This window comes from Hevea brasiliensis, unplaced genomic scaffold (genome assembly GCF_030052815.1).
Source record: "Hevea brasiliensis isolate MT/VB/25A 57/8 unplaced genomic scaffold, ASM3005281v1 Scaf24, whole genome shotgun sequence".
Taxonomy (NCBI): domain Eukaryota; kingdom Viridiplantae; phylum Streptophyta; class Magnoliopsida; order Malpighiales; family Euphorbiaceae; genus Hevea; species Hevea brasiliensis.
The window spans coordinates 363,514-373,871 of NW_026614740.1; the positions used below are offsets into that span (position 1 = coordinate 363,514).

At 33.2% G+C, this 10,358-nt stretch overlaps 1 non-coding gene across 1 annotated transcript; it reads left to right on the plus strand.

The window, feature by feature from the left end:
- Positions 1-406: 406 nt before the first annotated feature.
- On the plus strand, positions 407-513 carry LOC131176786 (small nucleolar RNA R71). The gene has a single exon (XR_009146683.1). It is a non-coding gene; the product is annotated as a small nucleolar RNA R71 (small nucleolar RNA).
- Positions 514-10,358: the final 9,845 nt, after the last annotated feature.

Sequence of the window (10,358 nt, forward strand, 5' to 3'; positions counted from 1 at the left end):
GGGATCATACCTGCATTGTGGCTATCCATAATATCCTACTGCATTAGCATGTTGCATTGATTCATCCTCTTGTAACGCAGGACACGTATCAGTAGCATGACCCAAACCCGAACCAATTCCACATACCTTAACAGTTTGCATGTTCCCTACAGCCAACTGCCTCACTAAAGAAGTTAAATCAGAGATTTGTTTCTCAAGGTTAGATGTACTTACCTCGTTAACCTTCATAGGTGTGTGATCCATTCTCATTCCAAACTGCTGAGAATTTGTTGCCATGTTAGCAATTAGCCTCCTTGCCTCTTCTGGTGTCTTATCAACCAAAGCTCCTCCACTAGCAGCATCTATCATACTGCGGTCCATTGGTAGAAATCCCTTATAGAAATACTGAATCAACAGCTGCTCACTTATTTGATAATGGGGATAGCTTGCACACAGCTTCTTAAATCTCTCCCAATACTCATACAAACTCTCTCCATTGTACTGCCAGATGCCATAAATTTCTTTTCTTATGTTGGCAGCATGGGAAGTAGGAAAATACTTTTCCTGAAATGTCTGCTTCATTCCATTCCATGAGTTGACAGATCCAGAAGGAAGGTAATACAACCAATCCTTAGTTGTGCCCTCCAGTGAGAAAAGAAAAGCTCGAAGCTTGATTTGATCCTCTGAAACTCCTTGAGGTTTCATGCTGAAACACACAACATGAAATTCTTTTAGATGGTTATGTGGATCCTCACCTGTAAGACCATGAAACTTAGGCAAAAAATGGATTAGTTCAGATTTCAACTCAAAAGCAACATTTAAAGCAGGGTATTGAATACACAAAGGCTGTTGGTTTAGATCAGGAGCAGCCAACTCTTTCAAGGTTATAGCAGCCATGGTTTCGTTTTTGAAATTTGAATCTGAATCCGAATCTGAACCCGAACCCGAACTTAACTCTTTTGGAGATTGGACTCCTTCAGATGCACTCGGAATCTGCCTAGCTTGCTTAGCCAATTTTCTCAACCATTTAGCGATTTTTTCTACTTCTGGATCAAAGATCAACTCACCAGATTGAGAAGTTCTTGACATAAACAAAAAGAAATCAAAGTAAAAACAGAAAAATACCTCAAAACCCTAAAAACAATCGAATTTGGCCTCAATAGGGTGGGGCCAAGGAATCCTATGGATTGATTAGTCTTAATCAGAGCGTCATTTCCTTCAAAATAGGTATGGGCCGCCCTCCAAATTCAACCAAAATTCTTAATGAATAGTAACACCATAAAATTTTTTTTTCTTTTTTTGAAAACCTGAAAACAGCAACACTCCACAAAACAAAGTTAATAACAAAATACCCTAACACTAAAAACACGAATTCCAATAAACTTCAGTCCCCGACAACGGTGCCAAAATTCTTGATGGGTGTCGAATCCACTAAAATTTAAATTAACTGAAATTACCAGCTATAAAATATTTTTTACAGTAAGTGGTAAATCCAGGTCGAACCCTAGAGACTGAATTATTAAAATTTCTTGCACTTGTGTAATGGAAAAAGCAAGAAACAAAGATTAGGGTGGGGGGGGGGGGATTTTGTAACACAAAATTAGAAAAAATCAGAAATTAAAGAACTAAATATGAAAATCTCAATTTAAACAAAGTTCAGTCCAAGGTAATTCTCATTCCAATGCTTTGATTTACCAATTATATCTTATTGAATACTTAACGTAGATTTACCAAACAACAAGGTAAACCCCTAACTTCTCTATACTCATTAATTCGAGTCCAATACTCTTATTGACTCTAATTATTAACTAAGTTGATATTAAGCAATCCTCATCAAATTAATAACTGCTTTAAGAAAAGGAAGTAGTTAAGCTGAACAATAAATTATGAAGGATAAATTATTTAGTCCACTATATTGTTTTCTTAGGTTATTATCGAAAACTTGGATCATAATCAATAAAACCTAATTGCTACTCACGTTCAATCTTACACAACAATTACGGATTATGAACATGATTTGGCAATTGATCGAATCAAACAATTAACTAATAGGCCTTTTTAGCAAATCATTCAACAGATCAAAAACAATTAAATCAGAAAACAATTGATATTCAAAAAGACATAAATTAAATTAAGAACCTACTCTCACAAATCACACATAAGAACTTGAATCCCTTGAACTGAATTAAAAACTTAGCTACTCATGTTCATGGCTTACAGAAAAATAAAGGAAAAATAAAGAAGAAATCTAAAAAAAGAATGGAGAACAAAGGTCCTCTATAGAGAATGAAGGTCTGAATTGGGATGCTCTTAGCTGCTGCCTAAAGACGTATTTATAATAAAAAACATAATCCCAAAGATAGGAACCAAACTGGGAAAAGTTTTGAAATTCAAAAGGCAGATTTTTAGCCTGCATTCACGTCTCTGGAATCAAGGCTAATTTTTAGTGACTTTCTTTCTGAATCTGCCTCTGCCCTCTTCAAGAAAGTTATATCCCTATTTCTTAGCTTTCCAACGGGTACTCATTTGCCTAAATCCGAGCTCTACAGCCCAATTTATGGCCTAAAAATTGGGACTAGTTTAGACAGATTATCCAGCACATAGTGACGACTTCATTGCCATTTTTGACAATTAAAATGGCCTCATCTCGCATCCAGCCCTTCACAAAAGTTGTAGAGATGGGTCTTAAGGTTCAATTGGGCTTGGGCTTGCTTCATTTGGACATTTGAAACTCCAGATACAAAATAAATATCGAAACTGGCTGTGACATGTCAAGTTTAGGCTTTTGCAATAGATCCATAGCTCATTTTGTCAACCTTGGAGACTGATTTGGGCTTTGGTCCCTCTTTATCTTTTGAAGTGCTCTATCTTAGCTTTTTAATGGATTAAACAACACTCAATTTAGAGACCCATAACTTTAGAAACACCTAAAAAATACAGCAAAGGTCAAATGCTGAAAATTTCTCTATTTAACACAATTATTCCACAACTATCTAAAAATATGCCTAAATGATAAATATATTTTAACCAACTGAATTAAACATAAAAACACACTAAAAACACTAAATGTGATGGGAGTAAAATTAATAGATTATGCATTTATCACTAGGATTTGTGTAAATGCTTGAGTACTTTGTATAAATGCTTGAAATTGACATATTAAGTTGAGGTTGTGCTTATAGAAGTGTATTGTATGCAAATTGAAGTAAGGAAGTTCGAGGAATTGAGATATTGAGAGTGTTTGATTTTCTGCAGGTTGGGACTTAAGGAGTCCAGTCCCTTTATTGAACCATAACTGAAAATGTATGACTCTAATTGGTATGAGGCCAATTAGAGGTGAAATTAGACTCAAAATAGCCCATTTTTCATGCAGACACCATGCCCAAATTTTGTCAACATTATGACCAATTCTATGCCCAAACCCAAATGACCAAACACTGAAACCCAGAAAATGACCAAATGAACAGTACGTGTTCATTTGGTCATAACTCTCTTTATACTGTTCCAAATAACCTAAAATTTACATCAATGGAAAGCTTAGACATAGGGCTACACTTTTCATGAAGACCACTTGACCCAGTTTTACCTTTAACCAAGTCAAATTATTAGCAAAATTTGGGTTACTAAAACTGCCAACCTAGAAATTGACCAAAACACTGTTTCTTTGGTATGCTTGACTAGTTTTGGCAAAAATGTCGTAACTTGGTCTCCAAAGTTGCAAATTGAGTGAAACTAGTGCCAAAAGTTTTATAAGACACAGTTCAACAATTTTTGTGTTTTGACCAAGCTCCAAAACCCATTGCATCCTAGGGAAAATATTAGCCAAAGTTAGGAATTGAAATCTGGAAAATGTTAAGTTGAACCTAGAATGCCATTTGATACCCGTGTGTTCATTTGGCCATAACTCCCACTAGGAAATTCCATTTGAGATGTGCCAATATGATCTGGAAACATGATACTTAGGGCTACAACATTGATTTAGACACCTTTGTCAAATTCTAAGTGTAAAGACACTAAAAAGAGGGTCAAATATACTGCCCTGAAGTTTAACTTTTGCCTTTATAGGATTAAGAGTCCAGGTCAATACATTGACTATAACTCACTATACCAAGCTTGAAAAATTATAAAATTGTACCTGGGAGTCCCTAATACATGGAGGAACATATCTTGTGAAGGAACCTATGTCTAAAAATTACCATAAAATGATCAAATGACTGGTCAAAGTTTATTGACCAGAAATTATCAATTCTGGACAGCTTAGAGGCAAAGGGACCAGTTATGGTATTTTGACCATAACTCTGAGTTCTGTAACCCCAAATTCAGTGATTCAAAAACTGAAATTCAAGTTTAAACATAGAGGAGAAATTGTTATGAAGGAAGTGTGACCAAATAGACATCATAACCTAGCCAAATTCCTAGATAAAGATAATACATCAAAATGAACCTAAAGAAAGGTTCATGAGAAAAATGCTATACATAGTAATTAAAATACTCATAAGGCTAATTAAATATTAAAAATGATATGAATATGTAAATTGGGACTAATGTCCTATTAATATGAAATTAATGGTATCACTTAACAGTATCAGAAAATAGTAATAGTGAATAGTACTAAAATAATAAAAAAAATATTTAATTACCCATAGTATACCTATACTTATTTATTTAGTTTGGATAAATTGGTATACCAATTAGGGACTGTAGATAGTAGTACTGCCTACCGAGAAAATCATGAACTGACAATATATATCGGGTATGATTATTTTACAAGCTATATGCCTACTTACTGGCTATTGTGCCTACTTTATTTCTGGTTATACAAGCCTGACAGCTGGCCTCGTGCCTGACAGATGTATACAGGGTAGACATATGGCTATCTAACCCATATACTCTCATGTATCCAGCTCTTATAGTCTGTTATAGGTTTCTTGGCACTGATAAAAATTAATTAAAACTTAAAATATAATAAGTAATCATAAAAGATCCCGATAATGTTAATTATTTCCAAAGTGCAATAAAAATGTAAAAGACCCAGAAATTATGATTTGCAAATATTAATTCAATTGTTTAATTATTATTATTATAAATTATGCACCACTAAGCATTATGCTTAGCGCGCTGGTTTTCCATCACGTAGGTACTAGAGATCAGTCCCAGCAGCTGCAGCAGCAGCAGTAGTAGTGCTCACATAGAGACCGATCAGATCTGCCAGTGTTTACGAGTCACCTCTATAGTTGTATTTCTTTTTTGTAGGGCCCATGTATGTCTAGATTTTGTACTTTTTTTTCATTGTACATAAACACATAATGTATTCCATTTTGAGATTGTACTGTAAACTTTTAATTTATTGTCTATAAATTTCTATATGAATGCAATAGATGATATTTTTGAGATCTCATAAATAATTGTAAATAAAATGATAAAAGAAAATATGATATGGAAATGTGTAAAATGAATATGAACATGTTAACAGGTGATTAGTGAAACCCGCCAGATGCTAATAAAATAAGGGAGGCTCTGTCCGGGTCTCTACAGAAATAAGTTATAAAAAAAAAAAATTTCTACACATGGATTACTACTTTAAATGATATTAAAAGTTGACAATAGATATGATAAAACAAGATAGGGTGCTCCAGCACCGAATGTGGCACTTCTTGCTCGGCTTTACAGTAGACGGGTAAGGGGCGTCACACCGTCTACTTAAGAGATTGAGCCGAGATATTTAAAGTGATTACTTTTGGGCAATACCACTCCATCCAAACTAACTCGTTCCCTATCACTAGTTTTGCCTTCACTGAACTTGCAATGCATGTATTCTGTCTTCGTTCTACTTAACGTAAAGCCCTTTGACTTTAGATTACTTCTCTAAAGCTCTAGCTTTCTATTAACTCCTTCTCGCATCTTATCTATCAGAACTATATCATCCACAAACATCATGCACAAAGGGATATTCTCTTGTATATATTTCATCAATTCATCTACAACTAATGTAAAAAGGTAAGGGCTCACAGCTAAACCTTGGTGTAATCCAATTGAGATAGAAAAATCTCTTGTGTCCCCTCACACTGTGCGCACAATAGTAGATATAGTTATATAGTGAAAAAAAATAACCTTAATACCACAAAAATGAGTATCTTAGAGGTTCTTATTGGTCTTGACTTTGATTTTGATTTTGAGAGCTTTGATCATCAACTTGATTATATTGGTAGTATTGTGATGGATTAAAGCTGAATAAGGCACCCATAGCAAATGGATCAGTCAAATTGTGTTGTTGAGAGTATGGTGGTTGCTTTGATGACACTAATAAGGAGACATTTGAATACATAGAAGGGTAATTATATGGATATGAATTTGAGTGTGCCCATTCAGATTACCTATATCCAAAATTACTAGAAGTATTTTTAGTTGTTGAACCTCCATGGCCATGTCCATGCATACCATAAGACCCAAAACCATATTCATAATTAGTTGAATCAATAGAATGCTCCTCATAATATGCAACGCCTTTACCCTTTATTCGGGATGTATCACCACTACCACAATGCGAGCCACGAGATCCTTGATATGTGCATTACATTATTAGAGATGGACCATGAGCACTGCTAGCACCACCACTTTGTTTTTTACTAGGTGAAGCTTGAGGCGAATTACTAGTAGCACCACATCCACCTATGGTTTCTTCACGACCATCACCATCATCATTGCCATCACTTGAACTGGATAATACAAAAGAATCACCATCACCACCTTCTTGTCCATGATTTTGGGCAGTGGATTGTAATGAAGCATTAATATCATCATCATCGTTTAACCATGGATTTGATTCACCATCAAGAAGAGGTGATTCTCTTTCCTCTAACCAAGGATTTAACAGATCATCTTCCTTAAAAATATAATCCAAATTTATTAGATTATAGCTTCTTTCTAACTCTTGTTGGCTTTTCCTTGTTAGATTTTTTACTTTGAGCCTCATATTATAATGAACAAAGACAAGTACATGTAATTTTTGATACCGTAATCTATTTCTTGTCTTTGTGTATATAAGGAAAAAAAATACTCTAATTTCTCTCACAATTAGATGTCGATGTTGTTTGGCTCAACACTTTAATGGCAATTCTGCGCAGTTCAAGATCACTTTCACCATAATTAATCCACCACTCAACTGCATGATAGTTTTTTAATATTGGCTTGAAATTAGCAATACTTACTAATAAACAATATAAGTTTAGTTTTACTTGGATTGATAAACTTAATGGCTCTTTGTGCTAAAACGATACCAAAGCCCTCCATTTTTTCTCTAAACATTAGTGCCTACCCAATAACATCAAATCCATATTATTAATTCCATTATTAATTCTAACTAATTAAGTGTTGAATTCACTTAGCTATGCACTTGGTTTAATGCATGACCTTATTAACTAAATCACTCTCTAGCCTTATTATCACATTCTTCAATCCCAACATGATTTCATTGTCATCTTCAATATCACATGGATCATATAGGTACTGAGGATTCAGAAAATGCCCTATAAAATAAAATATATATAATAAGCTATAACATAATTTAATATTATTTAAGTAGTAAATATATATGGTAACTTGTTAAGGCATTAAATAATAACTTACCAGCTGTGTGCAAATCAAGATGTAACTGAAAATTCCATCTTTCATCAACGACTTTTTAATAGTCAATATAGCTTCTAGAATTTTTCTTAATTGCCAACTTTGCTCTTTCCATTGCCTCCCTATAATTAGCTTTTTATCACCATCAACTCATTTCAAAACTTTAAGTAAAGGCTCTTGGATTTTTATTATTTGCTGGGCTTTCTCCCAAAAATTGCTTCCCTCACTACCCAAGCTAAGAACAATTTTTTTTTTTTTTTTTTTTGCTTCATAAGCAGGTCCACTTGTAGCTTGCCCAAACTTACTTGTTATCTACCTCTCAAATTTAAACATATTTCGTAACCCTGACCAACATGGGACAATAGATTCTAATGCAACAAAGTTTGTGGCAAATCTTGTGATGCCGAGGCAAATTATTTCTCTATTGTCTGTGAATTTCTTCATATAATTGACCACCCAATTATGGTTGTAAATAAATTGGGTTATCACTCTGGCTTGATCAATAATTTTTTTGATGCTCTTTCTCTTTTCAAAATCTTCTAAAATAAGATCCATACAATGCACACTACAAGCTATCCAATATAAGTTAGGAAATTTGTCCATCGATTTCTTTCCACCAGCTTTGATGGTAGCCTCATTATCCGTCACTACCTGCGTAACCTTCTCTGCACTAATTTTTTCTACTACCTTCTTCATAATTCTGAAATAATATTCTCCATCTTTGTGATCCACATTTGATGCATCTATTCACTTCTAGAACACTGTGCCATGATTTGAATACACCAAAAAATTTATTATGCTCATTCGAGTTGGCCCACTCCATTCATCACACATTATGGTAACTCCCCTGTCTTTCCAAATCCCCTCAAATTAAGCAATATATTTTTTTATTTCTTTGTATTTATTTTTCAGATATACTTTAGATATCTCATATGCACTTGGTGGAGATACATTAGGCCTAACTTTAGCAGTTATTCTAAGTTCTAAGAAGTGGATTGGTCCAGGGTGACTCCACAATATTGAAAGGCAATCTATTGTAATTCACGAAATTGCCTAAAGCTTTGAGGAGCTTTTCCTTTTATGTCTTCAACGATTTTGTTTTTAATTTAGGCTGTTTGGATTACGCTTTATTTTTCTCCAACTCAATTTCAGAAATAACTAATCAGGTAGCTGGTGTGATGCCTTTGCATATATTATAACTTCTCTACCCTTTCATGAACAGTAGTAAACGGGCCTAATACTTGGCAGGGAGCTTCACTGCTACTACTGCCACCACCTTCATAATGAGAACTAGCTCTATCTCGAAATGCATTCTCATCAATTTGTTGTAGACTTTCTTGTCTTGCTATTTTTGACTCTATATCCTCCTCATCATCATCATCATTTGGCTCTAGTCTGTTAATATTCTTTATTTCTTCTTCCAATTCTCTTTTTCTCTTCTCTGTCTTTTTCAGCAATTTGAAAATCCTTTAATATACTTGCTATGTCTTTTCTTACTTGTAATGACACTTGTTGATAACTAGTAACTTGACTTGGTGTATTAGCTAAGTGTAACTTAAATCTAGTTATTCCTCTACTCATTTTTTTCCCACATAAATTGCAAGTCATTTCTCATCTTTTACCTATTGGGGTGGCAAACTTCCATCCAATGTCATCACTTGGTTTACCAATAGCAACAGAATCTCCTCATGGCATTTTCAAATTCTAGGTATCAATCTCATTGTTCAACAAATTAGATATGGTTAATTTTAATAAATATAATTATAGTTTCATAAGTCACTTATATCATATTAACAATATAAAGTGCTATTACTAAGTATTAAGTACTAACATCAAATTTGAACATATGAAATGAAATTAATTAATAAGTTAAAAATTATTTTTTTTTTTTTTAAATTCTACGACAGTTTTTTTTTTAAATACAGCATGTATTTTTATGAAATTTACACTTATATATCCATTAAATATTACCTATAATAACTAAGATAAGTATTTAATTTAAACTTAAGTTTTAATGAAGCCTAAATTTTCTATTCCCAATTCTAAACTTATGCATAGCTTTAGCAAATATGAATGAAACCTAAATTTCATTTTATGTTATTTTGTAATTAATAATGTAAACCCTAAAATTAATTCTGAAAATAGTTCAAAATAGTAATAATATAAATAACACATAAACCTTTAGATCGGGCAAACTAACCCTTCAAAATATTAACTTAAAAACAAATCTAACAACATCATTAATTTTCTTCAACAAATATGCAAAACACCAAAGAAAACAAAAAAACAGCACATAATGAAAATAAATTCTATAAAAATGCAAATAACTCACCTCTTTTAGTGTTTTTCCAAGAATTAGCTTTGGATAACAGAGTAATATACTAATCTTAACTAAGTTTCTTAGAAAACAATAAAAGGAGAGATGTTGTATGAAGAAAGAAGGAAATTTTGAGTGAAAATTTAAGAGAAATTAGAGCCAAACAGCAGTGCTATTGAAGTGCTGCAGCAAAGACAAGAAACAGACCATCAAAAAATTATGCACATGTGAAAAAGTGGCAGAGGAATCATCAAAGTTGTAACACCCTCACTGTATACATTCCATACATTCTACTGTTCCAGTGATCGGTGTCAGTTCGGACAGTTAGAACGTTTGAAAAAATATTTAGACTAAAGTGAGGAACCAGAATTAACTCAAATATTAACAAGAAAAATATAGAAAAAAAATTTTAGAAATAAAAAACAACCAAGTTAAATGA